Here is a 13270-nt window from a genome sequence, read left to right as displayed (position 1 = left end):
AAATTCTCCCATGAAATATAAAGGTACTTACCTGTAAAACCAGGATGTATGCCCTGCAAATCCCAAGGAGAATAGCATGAACAATGTTGAAACTGAAGGTTTTTGGTTCATCAATGAACCAGAAGTGAAATTAAAGAAAGCTAATACGACCCAGATAGAGCTGAAGTTTCAATGCGTTAAGGGAATTGTTAAAAGTAGAAAATTCATGGATGTGTCCAGAGCAAATTTCAACTGTACACCATTACAAGAGACATACATAAGCTAAATATTGAGAATGCTCAAATATAAAAATATAGGTAAAAGTGAGTCCGGCTTCCAAAGAGATAGAAACAGGAGTGACCATAGCAACTTTAAAGAAGGCTGAGTTTAAGGAAGACGGGCATTAACTGAGACAGGATAGTCTACTTTCATTTAGTAATCTATATGTACTATAATTAGAAACTCTTGCCTTTGAAATAGCTTAGCATCTTATTCAACTCTCTTTAACCGAAGTGTATTTGAGCACTATTAATGAGATCAATTTATGAGAGATGTATCCACCTTTGTGCCCTGGAAACTAAAATTCATTTTACCTTCAAATATTCCTGGAGACTTTTCAAAAGTTGATTATATGCTCTATCACAAGGAAAACTAAAATTCTCAAGAACAAACTTCACATGGGCAATACTCTTCAATCCAACTAATCTAAAATTAAATGATTCAATTGAAAATAAAATTCTTCTTTAGAAATTTAAAAATCATTTGAGCAAATAAATATTTTGTCAAGAAGGTTAATGGAAGTTAAGTGGAATATTCCAAAAAAATGGTAATGATAACATTATGTATCAAAATGTATGTATCAGATTTTAAAATTTATGAATTGAAGACATTTGCAGCAATTATCTTCCTTGAGACTGAGGATTATGAATGCTTTTTAGTTGTTTTCTTCTTTGTACCTTATTTTCTAAGGTTGATACAAAGAGCTTTTATTAATTTTTTAATACTCCCTCCAAAATTGGTAATAATGACTTTGTAATTTTTAAAGAGCTATAATTACAGGAAAAGGATAGAATTTGTGGTGTGTTACGTATTGACAGTACAGTATTTTTTTTTTTTTTCCGCTGCGTTGGGTCTTCGTTGCTGTGCGAGGGCTTTCTCTAGTTGCGGCGAGCGGGGGCCGCTCTTCATTGCGGTGCGCGGGCCTCTCACTGTCGCGGCCTCTCTTGTTGCAGAGCACAGGCTCCAGACGCGCAGGCTCAGTAGTTGTGGCGCACGGGCCTAGTTGCTCCGCGGCATGTGGGATCTTCCCGGACCAGGGCTCGAACCCGTGTCCCCTGCATTAGCAGGCAGGTTCTCAACCACTGCGCCACCAGGGAAGCCCAACAGTACAGTCTTTTTGTATTGTGAGAAAAGTCCTCTTGACTCATGTAAAGAAGTCGAGTGCGGTGCACGGGGTGAATGCGTGTTGGGGCAGAGACGGGCCCTCAGGTGGTCCCAGCGAGTCACACACTTCTGCGTTCCCGCCCTCAGTGTAGACAGAACTTGGTCCTGCTTCTAACCGATAGAATATGGCAAAGGGGATGGCAAGTCACCCCTGTGATTACATGATATCACATAAAGCTCCATCTAACCAGAGTGAGAGGACTTCCCCCGCTGGTGTTGAGGAGGCAGACAGCCATGCTGTGGACTGTCAGTGCAGAGGGCCACGTGGTGGGGAACGCCGATGGCCTCTGGGCCCTACAGGTGGCCCTCAGTCATATACTCGGGGCAGACGAGTTCCGCCCACAACCTGAATGAGCTGGGAAGCGATTCCTTCCCAGTAAGTCTCCAGGCGAGAATGCAGCCCAGCTGACTTCTTGGTTGCAGCCTGACGAGACTCAGAGCAGAGGACCCAGCTCACCGGTGCCTGATTCTGACCCATGAAACTGAGAGACCGTCCACGTGTTAGTTTCCTAGGGCTGCCATAACGACGTCCTACGGGCTGGGTGGCTTAGATAGCAGACAGTCCTTATCCCATTGTCCTGGAGGCCAGAAGTCCGAGATCAGGGTGTTGCAGGGTTGGTGCCGACTGAGGCTGTCAGGGAGACTCTGCCCCCTGCTCTCGCCCAGCTCCTGGGGTTGCTGGCACCGTTGGCGTCCTCAGCTTCTCCTGAATCACCCCAGTCTCTGCTTCGTTCTTTACATGATGTTCTACCCCTGTGCCTCTGAGGCCAAGGCCCCTCAGTTTATAAGGACACCAGCTGCAGTGGATTAGGAACCCCTCACCTCAGTGTGACCTCTTCTTAATTAATCACATCTGCAACGACCCTATTTCCAAATGAGGTTACATCCTGAGGTCCTGGGGTTAGGACTTCAGCATATGGATTTAGGGGGACACAATTCCATCCATGAGGACGCATTTGTATTCTTCTAAGCCACTTGTTACACTGCAATAGATAACTAACACAATTGTAAAGTAGGAAGAAAATGAAATGCCAGTAAGAGTGTGAAGAAATATCAATGGTTTCCTGCTGTGAACCCTTCACTTCAAAACAATCATGGAGGAAGTTCAGTATTTCTCACTAGTTCAGATGAAACATCATCTAAAGATAGGAAATGTTTATATACTTCATTCCTTCATAGGAAGTAGGAATTACATTTTGCTATTATATCATATATACACAGCATAAAGCCACAGCATTAGATAATCTTGTTCTCAAACACCCCCCAAAATTGTCATTTTTCGTTTTTCTTTAAATTGTTATTTGTACTTTTTTCCATTCAAACAAATGAGAGGTGCTAAAATGTAAGAAACAAGTGTTGAAGATAAAATCAGAAAGTGTCGTATATTTTTGTCAATTTTTAAAGTCTGTCCTTATTGGTATATTTTTAACATGTGGAATGCAGTGTTGGGACACTGCATAGTTGCAGAGTTTTGATCAATTCATGGAAAAACGTGTGAGCTACTGAAGCTCAGCCTTCCCACCATGAACTTGTATCCCCATGAAGGGATGTCAATCCACTCCAACGATCGGAACATCCAGACATATTCCTAAAGCAACCCGCTGTTTTCAGAATCTTCTGATTTCGTTAAATTAATCATTAGTGTCCATAACCTTTGTCCTGAAATATCTACTTACATATGTCCATCTCTGGGCCAGACCGGATGTGGACTGAGTTTTGATGTGACTCTTTGGGACATGGTTGAAACTTACACACGCACTGAACTAAACTTTCCTTTTTTCAGCACACGCCATCAAGCCCGATTTAATTTGGTTTCTACTGGTTTAATTTTAAACAGCAAATTGCTGCACTTCAAAAAGCTCTGCAAATTTTTCCGTGCTATTTTTCACTATAACGAAATGTGACTTTTTAAAAAAAATCCTAAAACGCATACACCCAATTGTTTTGGGGAAAAATGTTTTTTAAACTCACTTGGAATTACCTCGCATCTTAAGTTCTAATTCATTCAACAGCCTGGTTTGAATGGCAGTTGTGGGTTATGATCATAAGAATATATTTATAACTATGGCATTATGCAAAAGTTACTTATGAACTAAGTAAGTCAGTTATCTTGTTCTCTAAAGTTTATTCCAAAACTAAGAGCTTACTCTAAGCTTACTCTGTGTAGGGCATTCTTGCAAAGTGCTTTACTCGCATTAACTCCTTTAATACTCTCAACAACTCCATGAAATAGATGATATTATCCTCCTCATTTACAAATGAGGGGACAGAGTCAAAAAAGTTTAAATGGCTTCTCCAATGTAATATATTTTAAATGTGGAAGACAGGATACAAACCCCGATAGTTGATTCCTGACATCATACTCTTAAACTCAGAAAATAACAAAAAACTGGTTATCTAAAAATAATGATTTGGGCTCTTTGATTTCATTCATTCATTCATTTAAATATTTGTTGAGTGTGTAGGGGAAAATCTTTTTCTTTCTTTTCCTCTAGGTTCTTTGGCTGGCCTGTAAATTAACGTAAGACAGGTTAACAGGAACTGATTTAATTTTGTATGTACGGGAGCCTCAAAGATAAGGGGCTCAAAAAAGTGACCAAAGCAGGCAGCTTTTATACTTAGACAAAGAAACAATACATTTATGAAGAACTGGCAAAACAGAGGGGTTGGGCTTGGGGAGCAAATTCATAAAGAATTCACAGGGTCTGTTTGTACAGCCTCTGGGCCCTGAGTTCCCTGCCTCTGGTGATAAGGATGCCTTACACCCTCCTGGTACAGGGAGAGCATCTTCACATGAGAGATTTATCTCCTGCTTTCAGGGGGACGAAGGAGAGTCACGGTGTCCTTCTTGCACTGGCTGTTTCTCAAGTAGCTTTAATTCAAAATAATCAATATGCCAAAGGGCATATTTGGGGGCGGCCTGCCCTGAACCCCATCAAGTGTGTGCCGTGCAGACGCTGTGCGACGTGGTAAGGTTACACTTAGGTAGGTCAGAGCCCTCCTCTTCCATATCTTCTTGGCCCACAGCGGGTGGTGGGACAGGTGTAAGCAGAGGGTGCTGAGGAGGTGTGATGAAGTCCCACCTGGCCCAGCCTTGGCAGTTCAGGAAAGGCTCCCTAGAGAAGGTGACCTGACACCCATGGCATTTGTACTCAGCTGAGATCAAATGAAGATGGAGCTGGATCATGGCTGTGAATGGTGCATCTCAGAGAAGTCAGGATGGAAAGGTAAACAGGTGTGTACGGGGAGGACTTTGACCCGGGAAGGACCTAGGGCTCCATCCACAGAGCGAAGGCTGGGGGTCAGCGAGGCTGTGCCAGGGGGCTGGGGGAAGGTACCCAGGCTCATGCACGGCATCCTCCTCCCAAAGATGAGCCCGGCTGCTGTGTCTCCATCCACACCTCCTACTGGTGTCTTGAAACACTCTGTCTGCTGTATCTCGTGCCCCTCACGTCATACGTAGACCTGATATTTGACGACACTTTTGAGGCAACCTGAATTCAAGTGATCTCTTTTTAATCTCCCACTCTAGACCCATTCATTCATTCATCCATCCATTCATTCATTCAGTTAACAGATAACAGTACCATTATTCCCACGTTGCACACACCAGAGATCTAGGCGTTAATCTTCTTATTTCTGTTATCCTCATTCTGTGCTGTGGTGTAGTGGTTAAGAGGTTGGACTTTTGAGTCAGTCTGACTGGATTCAAATCCTGGCTCTTCTATTAAAAAGCTGTAGTACTTTGGAGAAGGGAATGTAACCCCTCTGTGCTTTAGTTTTCTCAAGTTAACAAGAGGGTTAATAATATGCCAACACAATGTGTTGTAAAGTTTCAAATTGAAGTTTCATATTAAGCCTAAGAACAGAGTTTGAACACTTGTGCGGGTGTGTGTGTGTGTATGTATATATATATACACACGCACACACACAGATGTATACATGTGTATATAAGATATATATGCATGTATATAAGACCAAAGCGTCTACCAAATTAACATACGGTTTAAATTCAGATGTTGTTTATGTAAAAGCCAACAGCAATCAAGGATGCTTTGCCTCTTCAGTAATAATTAGGGATAAATGCCAAGGTGAATTAAAAAAGTAGACGTCAGGAATAAAACATTTCAGCTGTCACATTAAGTGAGCTGGTCCTATAGAGTTGCTAGCCTGAGTTCCCCGCCACAGAAGGACCCCCAGCGCTCATTCTGTGACAGGACAGCGCTGGGTGCTATGCAGGGTGCTTCCCTGTGTGCCTGTCACCTGACAGAGGCCACTCTTTGCTGTGGCTTTTATGTAAATGACCTTCATATTCTATTGGTGCTTTGAAATAAATCCTCAAGTTCTATCTTTCTAAAAAATACACGAGAGAAAGTAGATAATGAGAGATGGCCGGCAGCACCTTTTCTCTATTTTTTTCCTTTTTACATGAGGTTTAGAAGGGAGGTTATTTGGCTTCACTGGAAATGCTGTGTTTACCCACTGGCCAACTCTTCAAAATCAGGAACCACGCCTCATTCATTTTTATTTCCCCTGCAGTGCTTAGTCTAATACCTCAACTTAGAAAGTTCTACATAAATATTTATTGACAAAAATTATATACTGTTCAGAAATAGAAAAACTGAGTTTCATTACATGATTGAGACTTAGTTTTTAGCTGTATTCATTTGGTTTTCACTTCTGTTTCTTTTGTCCCTCACCCAGAAATGCAAATATTTATGGTTTATTGATTGTTGATAAGACAGTAGGTTGAGGTAACAGTGTAAAAGTAGGTACCTGTAGATCCCTTAGTATATATACATATATATGTATGTCGCTGTTTTTCAAATTCCTTTTTTTTTCCTAACAAAAAATATTTTAATGTAGGAATCAACATGTGAACATTGTATTTAGGTGGTAAAATTCACGTTACAAATATAATATAAATATCAAATAACATCATACTTTTGGTTTAATGGAGAACAGCTGTGACAGTCATGCTTAACACGTTGGCTAAGTAATGAGAGAAATGGGTTGAGGTGTCACAGAGGTATGCAAAAATTTAACAGTTCAAAGGATCCTGAGCCCTTCTGAGAAGATGTAGACGGCAAATACGCGGCAAATATTTCTGTAATATGGTGGTTTCAGTCCATCAGTGAGCGTTCTGTTCAGGCATTTAAAGTATCGGCAGATGTTTCTGAGCGCTGAAAATTAGAGTCAAAGTAAGTCGTTGCTGAACAGGTTAATGATACTATGAATCCCTTATATTTAAAAATATAGTTTATGGAATCCCCCCCCCCGCCAAAATTGGTTCTGAAGAACCTAGGGGCAGGACAGGAACAAAGACGCAGACGTAGAGAATGGGCTTGAGGACACGGGGAGGGGGAAGGGTAAGCTGGGACGAAGTGAGAGAGTGGTATGGACATATATACACTACCAAACGTAAAATAGATAGCTAGTGGGAAGCAGCCGCATAGCACAGGGAGATCAGCTCGGTGCTTGGTGACCACCTAGAGGGGTGAGAGGGAGACGCAAGAGGGAGGGGATATGGGGATATATGTATATGTGTAGCTGATTCACTTTGTTATAAAGCAGAAACTAACACACCATCGTAAAGCAATTACACTCCAATAAAGATGTTAAAAAAAGCAACAAAACAAAACAAAAATATATAGTTTAGATTTGTAAAGTTTAAGGTAAAGCATACTTGTTTTTAGTTATTTTTAGATATAATTGAGACTACACTACTGTATATAATCAGCTGTACTGATGTGCACGGTTAATTCCAGTTACCGTCTTTTATATTTGTTGGTCATCAACAGCACAAAATTTATGCTCCAGAAGAAATATATCAATCCAGCAAAATGGCTACATTTAATTTTCTTTTAAAGACAGATTAACTAAATTTAAGGAAGAATTGGCTTTTCTTGATATCTCATTTTCAAATTACTGATGCACACTTACCAGAGAGTAATTCTTTATTTTGCCTAACATCAAACAATCTGCAAAAAGTTTCCAAGATAGAGGCATTCCTTGTTGCATTTCCAAAAATAAATAAAGGCTTTCTAATTGAAAGCATTTACATTCCTAGCTCTCTAAATAAACACTAAGAAACAAAGTACAAAAAATGATCTGTTGGCTTCTGAACAGCTCACTTAGTTACATGAAGTATTTTCTGTCCCAACACTTTTCTCAAATTTAAAAGGTATTTACTTCCTAAGAACAAGACAGTCTTCATTTCAAACCATTCAGTCCGTTTCCATGGCAACGCTGCGGGATTCCTTGGCCACCATAAGTCTCATTAGTTGACTGTGGAATTTCTCAACCTTCTTTACATCTTGAGCTTGGTCAGTTCTATACACCAAACAAACTAAATCATCTGTTACCTTAATACACAGACTCCCATCAGAATTCCTATATTTGAGAACCACACATGCCTTCATAGGGTCTGCGAGGCAGACTTTCTCTGCTGCGTGACTGAACTCTCCCGGGTCTGGTACTGCGGCATCGTGGGCCCGTGGCAGAACAGCAGAGTCAAATTCTTTTGGAAAACATGAAACTCAGCTTATTGTTTGTAAGAAAGGTAATCATGTTTATCAAGTTAAGTTGATTTCTTTTGGCCGTGCTGTGCAGCATGAGGGATCTTAGTTCCCTGACCAGGTATTGAACCCGGGCCCACGGCAGTGAAAGTACCCAGTCCTAACCACTGGACTGCCAGGGAATTCCCAAGTTAAGTTGATTTTAATTCATGTATAAGTTATTGCAAGAAAGGTTTAGTTTGCGACCAACATGGAATATGTTTGATGTTAGAAAATTGAGAAACGTCCATCTTACTCCTTTGAAATCTCTCAGACCTCTCTTGTGACACCTAGATGCTCGCTGATAGTTACTTCCCTACAGTGTCTCCTCTCCATCTACTTGGAAGCTTCTGAAAACAGGAGCAGTGTCTTGTGCCTGGATATATCCATTTCACTGAGTAAACACTCAACAGATCCCTGAGTAATTAAATTCCCCAAATGACGTTGCAGTCCCAGCCCCCCAGGTGAGACAGACAGAAGGCATACTCTGGAGTAACTTTGTCCTTCGCATCCTGGAGCCTTCCTTTCCATACACTATTCATGAGTTAAAATCCATTTGATTTAATCAATATCATTACTTTTTCTTACAAACTCTATGCTAAGTTTCATGTTTTCAATAAGAACTTGAAATATAGCGGCATCCATAATGTCCATCCTTTTCCCCCAATGATCTCCCTAACTAGTATCCATGTCTGTCTTCTCTCCTTCCACCTCGTCTAAAACACACATCTGATCAGGCTTCACATGACCCTCGGCTCTCCATGGGTGGAGAGCAGTCTGTGTAGTGGTGAGGGGCTTCAGAAATTTTTAAAATCCTGGTTTGCATCCCAGCTGTGTCAGTTAATAGCAATATAATATGGACATGCTGACAACTTTCTAAGCTGCAGTATCTCATCTGAAAACAGGGCTATGTGAAGTGTCTCAGCGCTGGAAGGTGGATCTAGGGACACAGCGGGGTCCCCAGCACTTAGACTACAGCCTGGGGTAGAGCAGACACCATGACATGGTCCCCAAGGTGGATGGAGAGCTTTAGTCCCCTTCATGTAGCTTCCCTGACCCCCACTTCTGCCCCCAGGCAGAGGTCATTGCCTCCTTCTTTGTCCTCCTGGAACAAATGCTTCATCCCCTGCTTGCTTGCCAATCCGTCTTTTCTGGGAGAATGCGAGCCGCCTGCTGGAAGCGCCCCCATATCTGTCTCAGCAGAACTCCTGGCACGTGGCAGCGCCCAGCGCATCCTTGTTGGGTGGGAGCCCCTCTTGCACATTCGGTCGTGCCTGCATCAGCCACTCCCCATGTTCCTACACTCAGTGCTTTTAGTCTTGGTTATATCTTTATACGATTATCCAGACTTCTTTGTGCTTAAATCCTCTTTGATGAGATACCGCAGATTTACAGGAGAGAGCACTAAGAAAACAAAAGTGTCACATTATTTTACTTAAAATTACCTGTTTTTATTTATATTATACATATCAGTACTTGTAAACTGGAATCGATTTTCACCCAGTGCCATTGGAAAAGCTGTGCTTCATGGCGCCTCTAATTCACATTGTCTTAAGGCACTGAGTTTATCTAGTGGCTAAGAAGCTGGCCTTGGTAACCTGGGCTCTTTTTCAGTGCTTCCCTTTTCTAAATTCCCTCTCTGATGTCAGCTCTATAACATGTCCCTGATTCACAAATTGTTTTACAAGCTCGTAGGGCGTGGTGTTTCTGGTAAGCCATTCTTTACTAAGCAATAGATGACACGTAGCAGGCAGAGCAAAGCAGAGCCATTCTGAAAGTTACAATGGCTTCTTCACAAGGAACGCCTTTTAACAAAATTTGGACAAAGACTGAAAACTTGAGGCACAGGTAACATGTCAAATCAAATCAAAACTAAAATCTATAAAAATGTCAAAAAACCTATAACATGTCAAATCAAATCAAAACTAAATCAAATCTATATAAAAATTTTTTAAACAATACATCATAATCGTAGATGGATGGAACTTTCGTTTCAATTTCCCAAACTCATTGTTTCCCTCTGTCTCTTGAGAAGTCAGTTAAGCTCTAAGAAACATATCTTAAACTCAATCCAAGACTTTTATTTCCTTTTATTTTCAACAATACTGAGCTATTTTGAATGTGGTACAAGATTAGCTTTTTGTTAGTCGTAGTGTCCTTAATTTAGTTCTTGCCATGAATTTATAATAGAGCAAGTGTCTTTCCCACCTGGGTGCTACATAATATGTAATATTCAATTTGGCATCGCTCTTTCACTGTGTGAAGTGAAATGAACAATTCATTAAGATCTGAATGATATGTCGAATATGTATGTCATACTACATGGCATTCCCTTTATTCCACAATAGATACTTTGTTATCATTTTAAATAAACTATGTGAAGCAGGTGTGACTCTGGATCATCTTCTCACATGGCATTTAATTTTAATTTCTAATTCCAGTCACATATTTTTCTTTCTGGGATCACACAGAGCAGCAATCACAATGCCTTGTATGTTCCAAATGCCCAGGGAATATTTGTCGATTCTCTTTTTATCCTCATGCAACTTCCATTTTCAGCATTTCATTCACTTCTTATAGAAACAGGCAACAAGATAACTTGAATGTGGATGAAGGTGGTGGGAATGCAAGGCTTCTGGCAAAAGCGGAATTTGCTCAGGATTTCAGCAGTTTTGCAGCAGAAATTCAAAAACTGTTAGAGCTCTCAAAGAGCAGGTTTGCTTTTTCCCTAAGTACCAAGCCTTGTCGCATAGATTGGGATGACTCAACTCTAAAGAAACCTGTCCAATAACTCTGTGGAGATATAGCACAACACCAGAATAATAATCACATATAGGGGATATTTCCTTGTAATAAGGAGTTGAATTAGTTCAAAAATCCCCACGTGCAGATGGCTTCACTAAAGAATTGTACTAAATGTTTAAGGAAAAATTAACACTAATTTTCCAGAAATAGCAGAGGAAAGAATGCTTCTCAATTCATTTTTGAAGATAGTATTTACTCTTACCAAAGCCAGACAAAGACAGCACAAAGAAAGAAAACCACTAACCAATATTCCTCATGAAAATGGATGCAAAAACCCTTAACATAATATTAGCAAATAGCATATAGCAATATATCAAAAGAATAATATAGCATAATCAAGAGGGTTTAGCCCAGGAATTCAAGGCTTAATATTCAGAAATCATCAATGTAATCCACTGTAATAACAGGTTAAATGGTGAATGGTAAAATGCTTTCACCCAAATATTGCAAACAAAGTAAGTATGTCCATTTTCACCAGTCTTACTAAATGTGGTGCTGGAAGTTCTTGCCAGTGCAATAAGACAAGAAAAGGAAAAGGTCTATAGACTGAAAAGGAAAACAAAGCTATTTTCAGATGATACACTTACTTCTGTAGAGAATCACAAGGAACCTACCAAACAACTTCTAGACATAGTAAGCAAGTTCACCAAAGTCACAGGATACAAGATACACAAGATAAGTATACAAAAATGAATTGTATTTCTGTATACTGGCAGTGGACGCATGGAGGATGGGGAAAGGAAAGTGTGGTCCAGCATGTTCTGACTCCCCCCCAGACATCTTTTTACTCTCAAGATGTGGTAACTTAGCCCAAAACAAAACTTCATCATGTACTATGTCTCATGTTTATGGCTCACGGAAGATTCTCAGACTGTCTCCCTTCTTTAAAAAGTTTCTTTGCCAGTTCTTTAAAGTTTGAAAATATTTTGTTCCTCACAGCGCCTGAAGTTTACAGTGGGTATGTTGCTGTCATTTGTTTATTTTCATTTTCTCTACTTTTCCTCTTGAGGACAGAAGTTACCACCTGAATGTCTTTTCCATGTTTTAGAACTAGTTCTATTTTTTTCAATTTTTTGGAATTTACTCAACTTGACTAATAATTTTTCACTTCCCCAGTATTTTTAGAAATAAAAGTTGTGTGTTTTATTATTTTTTTTTTTTTGTCTTAGTCTTCTAGGCTATAATCACAGATATTTCTAGAGACTTCTGAGATTTTCATTCTTCACACCCTGGATCCACTTGGGCAATGGATAATTCAGTCTACACCTACTCATGGTAAAATCCTACCCTTCCCGCCTCTGTCATAATTTGTAATTTACCCCATCATCCCCTCCATGCTCCCTGCTCACACAGGCCAGGGCGTGGTCTCTTCAGCCCACTGGTGTTTAGCTGGCACATACTGGCTACTTAACATTCCTATTGGGTGAGGAATAAATTAACGAAAGATGAAAGCCACTTCCCAAGCGTGGGCACTATTCTGCTTCAACCACATGTGCTAAAATACTTGACAGAATCAAATTGGTTTGTGTTTTTTTTTTTACATCAAGACTTTTTCCTTCCTCAATGAAGTCCAATTTCATGGATGTTCATGGCTCTTTAAAAGGTAGACCTAACCCATCTTTTATAAGCGTTTCACATATTTTATGTTCTATTCACACTTAAAACAAAGCTATTTTCAGATGATACACTTACTTCTGTAGAGAATCACAAGGAACCTACCAAACAACTTCTAGACATAGTAAGCAAGTTCACCAAAGTCACAGGATACAAGATACACAAGATAAGTATACAAAAATGAATTGTATTTCTGTATACTGGCAGTGGACGCATGGAGGATGGGGAAAGGAAAGTGTGGTCCAGCATGTTCTGACTCCCCCCCAGACATCTTTTTACTCTCAAGATGTGGTAACTTAGCCCAAAACAAAACTTCATCATGTACTATGTCTCATGTTTATGGCTCACGGAAGATTCTCAGACTGTCTCCCTTCTTTAAAAAGTTTCTTTGCCAGTTCTTTAAAGTTTGAAAATATTTTGTTCCTCACAGCGCCTGAAGTTTACAGTGGGTATGTTGCTGTCATTTGTTTATTTTCATTTTCTCTACTTTTCCTCTTGAGGACAGAAGTTACCACCTGAATGTCTTTTCCATGTTTTAGAACTAGTTCTATTTTTTTCAATTTTTTGGAATTTACTCAACTTGACTAATAATTTTTCACTTCCCCAGTATTTTTAGAAATAAAAGTTGTGTGTTTTATTATTTTTTTTTTTTTGTCTTAGTCTTCTAGGCTATAATCACAGATATTTCTAGAGACTTCTGAGATTTTCATTCTTCACACCCTGGATCCACTTGGGCAATGGATAATTCAGTCTACACCTACTCATGGTAAAATCCTACCCTTCCCGCCTCTGTCATAATTTGTAATTTACCCCATCATCCCCTCCATGCTCCCTGCTCACACAGGCCAGGGCGTGGTCTCTTCAGCCCACTG

General features: G+C 40.1%; 1 pseudogene; it reads right to left on the bottom strand.

The window, feature by feature from the left end:
- Positions 1-7649: 7649 nt before the first annotated feature.
- On the bottom strand, positions 7650-7909 carry LOC112398230 (signal recognition particle 9 kDa protein-like; annotated as a pseudogene).
- Positions 7910-13270: the final 5361 nt, after the last annotated feature.

The sequence above is a fragment of the Neophocaena asiaeorientalis genome, unplaced genomic scaffold (genome assembly GCF_003031525.2).
Source record: "Neophocaena asiaeorientalis asiaeorientalis breed wild unplaced genomic scaffold, Neophocaena_asiaeorientalis_V1.1 scaffold226, whole genome shotgun sequence".
In the NCBI taxonomy this organism is placed as follows: Eukaryota; Metazoa; Chordata; class Mammalia; order Artiodactyla; family Phocoenidae; genus Neophocaena; species Neophocaena asiaeorientalis.
Note: the sequence above shows the minus strand (reverse complement) of the source record. Positions and strands in the feature narration are given on the sequence as shown.